Genomic DNA, 10,451 nt, shown 5'->3' with positions numbered 1-10,451 from the left:
CCCAGAGTCCTCTTGGACTGATTAATTCCACTTAAGTCCATAATGGACAAAAGGGAAATGAGAATGATTGCAAAGAGATAAATTTTGTTTATTTTTTTTTTTTTTGAAATAACCGAAAAAAAATAAAATAAAAAGAAATTTAAATAAAAAAAATTCGAAAATCAAAAGGGAAAATGAGATCAAAGCAAATTGAGAACTGAATCAATTAGTAAAAAAAAAAGATTTTGAAAACAGCAATTAAGAAGATATGATTGAAAAATTTTTATGAAAGAGATTTGATTTTTTAAAAAGAGGAAGGAGAAAAATACAAAAGACACCAAACTTAAAATTTTTAGAAAATCAAACACTGAATTTTTCGAAAATTTTAAGAGAAAAACACAAAGAGGACACCAAACTTAGAAGTTTTATGAATCAAAAAGGGACTAAGAACATGCAAAAACAAAAATTTAAAAGAAAAACAAAAGCATGCAATTGACACCAAACTTAGAATATGAAACTAGACTCAACTAAAAGACTCTAAACCAACAAAAATAAAACAGTCCTAATCTAAGCAACAAAATAAACCGTCAGTTGTCCAAACTCGAACAATCCCCGGCAACGGCGCCAAAAACTTGGTGCACGAAATTGCAATAACACTTTTGCAATCCCGCACAACTAACCAGCAAGTGCACTGGGTCGTCCAAGTAATACCTTGCGTGAGCAAGGGTCGATCCCACGGAGATTGTCGGCTTGAAGCAAGCTATGGTTATCTTGTAAATCTTAGTCAGGATATCAGAAATTATCAGGATTGATTGTAAGAAGCAAAAGAACATGTAATGGTTACTTGTACTGCAGTAATGGAGAATGGGTTGAGGTTTGGAGATGCTCCATCTTCCGAATCTCTGCTTTCCTACTATCTTCTTCATCAAACACGCATGTCTCCTTCCATGGCAAGCTCGTGTAGGGTCTCACTGTTGTCAGCAGCTACCTCCCATCCGCGCAGTGAAAGCTAATGCACACACTCTGTCACAGTGCTGCCAATCACCGGTTTGGTTCCCTCCCCTACCGGAATAGAATCACTCTTTTGTGTCTGTCACTAACGCCCAGTAGGTTACAGGTTTGAAGCACGTCACAGTCATTCAATCATTGAATCCTACTCAGAATACCACAGACAAGGTTTAGGCCTTCCGGATTCTCTTGAACGCTGCCATCAGGTCCTGCCTATACCACGAAGATTCCGATTAAAGAACCCAAGAGATAACTACTCAATCTAAGATAGAACAGAGGTGGTTGTCAGGCACGTGTTCATGGTTGAGAATGATGATGATTGTCACGGATCATCACATTCATCCGGATTAAGAACAAGTGTTATCTTAGAATGGAAACAAGCATGATTGAATAGGAAACAGTAGTAATTGCATTAATCCATCAAGACACAGCAGAGCTCCTCACCCCCAACCATGGGGTTTAGAGGCTCATACTGTGGAAAGAACGTGTACAAAATGTTATGAGGTCATAAGGTACGGATACAATGTCAAAAAGATCCTATAAGTAGTAAACTAGTGTCCTAAGGTTTACAGAATTGAGTAAATGACAGAAAAATCCACTTCCGGGCCCACTTGGTGTGTGCTTGGGCTGAGCAATGAAGGAATTTCGTGTAGAGACCTTTTCTGGAGTTAAACGCCAGCTTCCATGCCAGTTTGGGCGTTTAACTCCAAATTTTATGCCAGTTCCGGCGTTTAACGCTGGAATTTCTGTAGGTGACTTTGAGCGCCGGTTTGGGCCATCAAATCTTGGGCAAAGTATGGACTATTATATATTGCTGGAAAGCCCAGGATGTCTACTTTCCAATGCCGTTGAGAGCGCGCCAATTGGGCTTCTGTAGCTCCAGAAAATCCACTTCGAGTGCAGGGAGGTCAGAATCCAACAGCATCTGCAGTCCTTTTCAGTCTCTGGATCAGATTTTTGCTCAGAACCTTCAATTTCAGTCAGAAAATACCTGAAATCTCAGAAAAACACACAAACTCATAGTGAAGTCCAGAAAAGTGAATTTTAATTAAAAACTAATAAAAATATACTAAAAACTAACTAAAAGATACTAGAAACATACTAAAAATAATGCCAAAAAGCATACAAATTATCCGCTCATCACTATTCCAGGAGCTAGAGGGGAATATGTTCAATGGAATAATTTTTTAGGTGTATTGCCACATCCTCAAGGATTAGGTCTACTTTTTACAGGCCAGTGGAATCTTTATGCTCAAAACCCAGATTCCAGTAGTCATTATATATATATATATATATCGCTTTAGCTTATTCCTTTATTCGTTACATTTTCGATCGGAGTGTTGTGCGTTCGAGTTACGATTTTGTGGTACCCTTTTTCTTCAAAGGCTCCTAGTTATAATCATTTTTTACACTACTATACGTACTAAATTTTATTTTTAGAGGTCGTAATACCTTGCCATCTCTGAATTATGACTTAAGCATAAGACTCTATATGATAGGGTGTTACATTATGGTATCAGAGCAATTCGTTCCTGTAGAGCCTGAGGGACAGGCTGACTATGCTTCTGTGTATTCTCTGTATGTGTGTTATGTGCTATTAGTATATCTACTTGATATAACTGGCATAAACGTTCATGAGCATGCATTTGGGACTTTGAAGCACTAAACTTCCGATATTGAGACTGATCAACTTAATATCGATTGTTTAGTGTGTATAGGAACCAGATGGTGCCTCGTGGATACGGTAAAGACAATGGGAGAGGTCGTACTAATTTTCTGGGGCCGGGAGCCAACCCAAATAACCCGATAGACTTTATGGCGGCATTGGAGAATATGGATGCTCCTATGCAGGCCACTACAGAGGCCCTTTGGTAAAAGACGAACAACCATGGCAATGACGGAGGTGGAGCTCAGGGCCCGATGACACTGGCAAACTTTTTGAAGGTTAATCCACCTAAGTTTAAGGGAACTACTAGCCCGACTGAAGCAGATACTTGGTTTCAGGCTATGGAGCAAGCACTGCAAGCGCAGGTGGTACTTGAAGGGCAGTGTATTGAGTTTGCTACCTTTTTGCTCACTGGGGAAGCATCACATTGGTGGCAAGGAGCCCGACGTCTCCTGCAGCAGGGTGATGACTATATCACCTGGGATGCCTTTCGGGAGGAGTTCTATAAGAAGTACTTTTCAACTTCTGCCAGGACGGCCAAGGAACTTGAGTTGCTGCAGTTGAAGCAGGGTACTATGTTCGTATCTGAGTATACTGACAAGTTTGAGGAGCTGTTCAGGTTTTCCCATATGTGTCAGGGAACTCCGGGAGACTATGAGAAATGGAAGTGCATTAATTATGAAGGAGGACTCCAGAGCAAGATTTTCAACTCAGTTGGACCAATGGAGATTAGAACTTTCTCAGAGTTGGTGAACAAGAGTAGGGTTGCTGAAGAGTGTGTTAAGAAGGCGGCTGCAGAGAGGGGAACTCATAAGGGATCATTCCCACAGAACCGAGGGAAGAACTTTGCACCTAGAGGTCCGCCATTTAAGCGGGGAGGCTCTTTTAAGAGACCCAAAAACAACAACTCCCAAGGGAAGAGGTTTGGGAAGCAGCCTCAGAATGAGCAAGCTTGTACTAGGTGTGGAAGTCACCATCCGGGAGCCCCGTGCAAGGCCGGATGGGGTTTGTGCTATTCTTGTGGTAAGGCGGGACACAAGGCTGCAAACTGTCCGGAGAAGTAGAAACAAGGTGCCGGGAAGGCACAGCAGACTGGTCGGGTGTTCACCACCTCAGCTATAGGTGTTGATGACCGGATAATTTATACGCTTTTTGGCATTGTTTTTAGATAGTTTTTAGTATGATTTAGTTTGTTTTTAGTATATAACTATTAGTTTTTATGAAAAAATCACATTTCTGGACTTTACTATGAGTTTGTGTGTTTTTCTGTGATTTCAGGTATTTTCTGGCTGAAATTGAGGGACCTGAGCAAAAATCTGATTCAGAGGCTGAAAAGGACTGCAGATGCTGTTGGATTCTGACCTCCCTGCACTCGAAATAGATTTTCTGGAGCTATAGATACCGAATTGGCGCGCTCTCAATTGAGTTAGAAATTAGACATCTTGGGCTTTCCAGCAATAGATAATAGTCTATACTTTGCCCGAGATTCGATGGTCCAAACTGACGTTCCAAGTCAGCATAAAAATTCTGGCATAAAAACACCCAAACTGGCATAAAAGCTGGAGTTAAATGCCCAAACTGGCACCGGAGCTGGCGTTTAACTTCAAGAGAAGCACATGCACGTGAAAACTTCAATGCTCAGCCCAAGCACACACCAAGTGGGCCTCGGAAGTGGATTTTTGCATCATTTACTTATTTCTGTAAACCCTATGTTACTAGTTGATTATAAATAGAACTTTTCTCTATTGTATTAGTCGTCTTGGTTATTCTGGTTCCCCCTCTGGGGCTGAAACCAATGAACACCATTATCACTTATGTATTTTCAACGGTGGAGTTTCTACACACCATAGATTAAGGTGTGGAGCTCTGCTGTTCCTCATGAATTAATACAAAGTACTATTATTCTTCTATTCAATTCAAGCTTATTCTTGTTCTAAGATATTCACTCGTACTTCAACCTGATGGATGTGATGATTGATGAGCGGATAATTTGTATGCTTTTTGGCATTATTTTTAGTATGTTTCTAGTATCTTTTAGTTAGTTTTTAGTATATTTTTATTAGTTTTTAATTAAAATTCACTTTTCTGGACTTCACTATGAGTTTGTGTGTTTTTCTGTGATTTCAGGTATTTTCTGACTGAAATTGAAGGTTCTGAGCAAAAATCTGATCCAGAGACTGAAAAGGACTGCAGATGCTGTTGGATTCTGACCTCCCTGCACTCGAAGTGGATTTTCTGGAGCTACAGAAGCCCAATTGGCGCGCTCTCAACGGCATTGGAAAGTAGACATCCTGGGCTTTCCAGCAATATATAATAGTCCATACTTTGCCCAAGATTTGATGGCCCAAACCGGCGCTCAAAGTCACCTACAGAAATTCCAGCGTTAAACGCCGAAACTGGCATAAAATTTGGAGTTAAACGCCCAAACTGGCATGGAAGCTGGCGTTTAACTCCAGAAAAGGTCTCTACACGAAATTCCTTCATTGCTCAGCCCAAGCACACACCAAGTGGGCCCGGAAGTGGATTTTTCTGTCATTTACTCAATTCTGTAAACCTTAGGACACTAGTTTACTACTTATAGGATCTTTTTGACATTGTATCCGTACCTTATGACCTCATAACATTTTGTACACGTTCTTTCCACAGTATGAGCCTCTAAACCCCATGGTTGGGGGTGAGGAGCTCTGCTGTGTCTTGATGGATTAATGCAATTACTACTGTTTCCTATTCAATCATGCTTGTTTCCATTCTAAGATAACACTTGTTCTTAATCCGGATGAATGTGATGATCCGTGACAATCATCATCATTCTCAACCATGAACACGTGCCTGACAACCACCTCTGTTCTATCTTAGATTGAGTAGTTATCTCTTGGGTTCTTTAATCGGAATCTTCGTGTATAGGCAGGACCTGATGGCAGCGTTCAAGAGAATCCGGAAGGCCTAAACCTTGTCTGTGGTATTCTGAGTAGGATTCAATGATTGAATGACTGTGACGTGCTTCAAACCTGTAACCTACTGGGCGTTAGTGACAGACGCAAAAGAGTGATTCTATTCCGGTAGGGGAGGGAACCAAACTGGTGATTGGCAGCACTGTGACAGAGTGTGTGCATTAGCTTTCACTGCGCGGATGGGAGGTAGCTGCTGACAACAGTGAGACCCTACACGAGCTTGCCATGGAAGGAGACATGCGTGTTTGATGAAGAAGATAGTAGGAAAGCAGAGATTCGGAAGATGGAGCATCTCCAAACCTCAACCCATTCTCCATTACTGCAGTACAAGTAACCATTACATGTTCTTTTGCTTCTTACAATCAATCCTGATAATTTCTGATATCCTGACTAAGATTTACAAGATAACCATAGCTTGCTTCAAGCCGACAATCTCCGTGGGATCGACCCTTGCTCACGCAAGGTATTACTTGGACGACACAGTGCACTTGCTGGTTAGTTGTGCGGGATTGCAAAAGTGTTATTGCAATTTCGTGCACCAAGTTTTTGGCGCCGTTGCCGGGGATTATTCGAGTTTGGACAACTGACGGTTTATTTTGTTGCTTAGATTAGGACTGTTTTATTTTTGTTGGTTTAGAGTCTTTTAGTTGAGTCTAGTTTCATATTCTAAGTTTGGTGTCAATTGCATGCTTTTGTTTTTCTTTTAAATTTTCGTTTTTGCATGTTCTTAGTCCCTTTTTGATTCATAAAACTTCTAAGTTTGGTGTCCTCTTTGTGTTTTTCTCTTAAAATTTTCGAAAAATTCAGTGTTTGATTTTCTAAAAATTTTAAGTTTGGTGTCTTTTGTGTTTTTCTCTTTCCTCTTTTTAAAAAATCAAATCTCTTTCATAAAAATTTTTCAATCATATCTTCTTAATTGCTGTTTTCAAAATCTTTTTTTTTACTAATTGATTCAGTTCTCAATTTGCTTTGATCTCATTTTCCCTTTTGATTTTCGAATTTTTTTTATTTAAATTTCTTTTTATTTTATTTTTTTTTTCGGTTATTTCAAAAAAAAAATAAAAATAAAAATAAACAAAATTTATCTCTTTGCAATCATTCTCATTTCCCTTTTGTCCATTATGGACTTAAGTGGAATTAATCAGTCCAAGAGGACTCTGGGGTCTTATGCTAACCCCATTACAGCTGCATATGGGAGTAGCATCTGTATACCTCCCATCAAAGCAAGCAGCTTTGAGCTAAATCCTCAACTCATTATCATAGTGCAACAAAATTGCCAGTATTCCGGTCTTCCACAGGAAGAACCTACTGAGTTTCTGGCACAGTTCTTACAAATTGCTGACACAGTATATGATAAAGAGGTGGATCAGGATGTCTACAGACTATTACTGTTTCCATTTGCTGTAAAAGATCAAGCTAAAAGGTGGTTAAATAACCAACCTACAGCAAGCATAAAGACATGGAAACAGTTATCAGACAAATTCCTGAATCATTTTTACCCTCCAAAGAGGATGACACAGCTAAGGCTGGACATCCAAGGCTTTAAACAAGAGGATCATGAATCCCTTTATAATGCCTGGGAGAGGTATAGAGGTATGCTAAGAAAATGTCCCTCTGAAATGTTTTCAGAGTGGGTACAGTTAGACATTTTCTACTATGGGCTTACAGAAAAAGCTCAGATGTCTTTAGACCACTCAGCTGGTGGATCTATACACATGAGAAAGACAATTGAAGAAGCTCAAGTGCTTATAGACACTGTTGCTAGAAACCAATATCTGTACTCTAGCAATGAGTTCTCTCCAGAAGAGGAAGTCATGACAGTAGTCACTGACTCTAATCCTCAAGAACAGGTAATGGAGCTTAATCAACAACTACTCCTGATGACAGAAGAGTTAGCAGAATTTAAAGAGATGCTCAATGAAACTAAAGTTGCTAATAAAAGCATAGAACTACAGTTGAATCAAGCAAAACAGCAAATATCTAAACAGATAACAGAAGAGTGTCAAGCAGTTCAATTGAGGAGTGGAAAGACCTTGAATAACACTGTTCAAAAGAGCAAAAAGCCAAATAAGGAACAAATGACAGAGGACAACCAAACCACTGTTCAAAATCCCTCTGAGGACAGTAAGAGCCCAGAGAGGAATATTGGCGTTCAAACGCCAGAAAGGGAAGGAAAGTTGGCGTTAAACGCCCATTCCTTGCCCAGTTCTGGCGTTCAAACGCCAGAAAGGGAAGGAAAGCTGGCGTTAAACGCCCATTCCTTGCCCAGTTCTGGCGTTCAAACGCCAGAAAAGGAAGGGAAGTTGGCGTTTAACGCCCAAACTTCACCCATTCCTGGCGTTCAAACGCCAAGGGAGGATCAGACACCTGAGAGTGCTGACAGTAATCCCTCTAACAAGGCTTCTTCAACCACTTCTGTAAGGAATAAACCTGCAGCATCTAAGGTTGAAGAATATCAAGCCAAGATGCCTTATCCTCAGAAACTCCGCAAAGCGGAACAGGATAAACAATTTGCCCGCTTTGCAGACTATTTAAGGACTCTTGAAATAAAGATTCCTTTTGCAGAGGCACTTGAGCAAATACCTTCTTATGCTAAGTTCATGAAAGAGATCTTAAGTCATAAGAAGGATTGGAGAGAAACTGAAAAAGTATTTCTCACTGAAGAATGCAGTGCAGTCATTCTAAAAAGCTTACCAGAAAAGCTTCAAGATCCTGGAAGCTTTCTGATACCATGCACATTGGAAGGCACTTACACCAAGACAGCCTTATGTGATCTGGGAGCAAGTATCAATTTAATACCTGCATCCACTATCAGAAAGCTTGGGTTGATTGGAGAAGTCAAACCAACCAGGATATGCCTCCAACTTGCTGATGGCTCCATTAAACACCCATCAGGCATAATAGAGGACATGATTGTCAAGGTTGGGCCATTTGCCTTTCCAACTGACTTTGTGGTGCTGGAAATGGAGGAGCACAAAAGTGCAACTCTCATTCTAGGAAGACCTTTCCTAGCAACTGGACGAACTCTCATTGATGTACAAAAAGGGGAAGTAACCTTGAGAGTCAATGAGGATGAGTTCAAGTTGAATGCTGTAAAAGCAATGCAGCATCCAGACACACCAGAGGACTGCATGGGCGCTGACATTATTGACTCTCTGGTAGAAGAGATCAATGTGGCTGAAAGCCTAGAATCAGAGCTTGAGGACATCTTCAAAGATGCTCAAACTGATCAGGAAGAGCCGGAGGAGGCAAAGGAATTTTCGAAAATTCCTCAGGAGGAGGATAAGCCTCCTAAGCCTGAACTCAAACCATTACCACCATCCCTGAAATATGCATTTCTGGGAGAGGGTGAAACTTTTCCAGTAATTATAAGCTCTGCCTTAAATTCACAGGAAGAGGAAGCACTGATTCAAGTGCTAAGGACACACAAGACAGCTCTTGGGTGGTCCATAAGTGATCTCAAGGGCATTAGCCCAGCCAGATGCATGCACAAGATCCTATTGGAGGATAATGCCAAACCAGTGGTTCAACCACAGAGGAGGCTAAATCCTGCCATGAAGGAAGTGGTGCAGAAAGAGGTCACTAAATTACTAGAGGCTGGGATTATTTATCCTATTTCTGATAGCCCCTGGGTGAGCCCTGTCCAAGTTGTTCCCAAAAAGGGAGGCATGACAGTGGTTCATAATGAAAAAAATGAACTGGTTCCTACAAGAACAGTCACAGGGTGGCGCATGTGTATTGACTACAGAAGACTCAATACAGCCACCAGAAAGGATCATTTTCCTGTACCATTCATAGACCAAATGCTAGAAAGACTAGCTGGCCATGACTATTACTGCTTTTTGGATGGCTACTCAGGCTACAACCAAATTGCAGTAGATCCTCAAGACCAAGAGAAAACAGCATTCACATGCCCTTCTGGCGTGTTTGCCTATAGGAGAATGCCTTTCGGTCTGTGCAATGCACCTGCAACCTTTCAGAGGTGCATGCTCTCTATCTTCTCAGATATGGTAGAGAAATTTCTGGAAGTCTTCATGGATGACTTCTCAGTGTATGGAGACTCATTCAGCTCCTGTCTTAACCACCTATCACTTGTCCTGAAAAGATGCCAAGAGACTAACCTGGTTTTAAACTGGGAGAAATGTCACTTTATGGTGACTGAAGGAATTGTCCTTGGGCACAAAATTTCAAGCAGGGGAATAGAGGTGGATAAGGCAAAGGTGGAGGTAATTGAAAATTACCACCACCTGCCAATGTTAAGGCAATCAGAAGCTTTCTGGGGCATGCAGGATTCTACAGAAGGTTTATTAAGGACTTTTCGAAAATTGCTAAACCTCTGAGTAACCTGTTAGCTGCTGACACACCATTTGTGTTTGACACACAGTGTTTGCAGGCATTTGAGACCCTGAAAGCTAAATTGGTCACAGCACCAGTCATCTCTACACCAGATTGGGCACTACCATTTGAATTAATGTGTGATGCCAGTGATCATGCCATTGGTGCAGTGTTGGGACAGAGGCATAACAAACTTCTGCATGTCATTTATTATGCTAGCCGTGTTCTAAATGATGCACAGAAGAATTACACAACCACAGAAAAGAATTACTTGCAGTGGTCTATGCCATTGACAAGTTTAGATCCTACCTAGTGGGATCAAAGGTGATTGTGTACACTGACCATGCTGCTCTTAAATACTTACTCACAAAGCAGGATTCAAAACCCAGGCTTATAAGATGGGTGTTGCTTCTGCAAGAGTTTGATATAGAAATAAGAGACAGAAAAGGGACAGAGAACCAAGTAGCTGATCATCTGTCCAGAATAGAACCAGTAGCTGGGGCGTCCCTCCC

This window comes from Arachis stenosperma, chromosome 3 (genome assembly GCF_014773155.1).
Source record: "Arachis stenosperma cultivar V10309 chromosome 3, arast.V10309.gnm1.PFL2, whole genome shotgun sequence".
Taxonomy (NCBI): domain Eukaryota; kingdom Viridiplantae; phylum Streptophyta; class Magnoliopsida; order Fabales; family Fabaceae; genus Arachis; species Arachis stenosperma.
Note: the sequence above shows the minus strand (reverse complement) of the source record.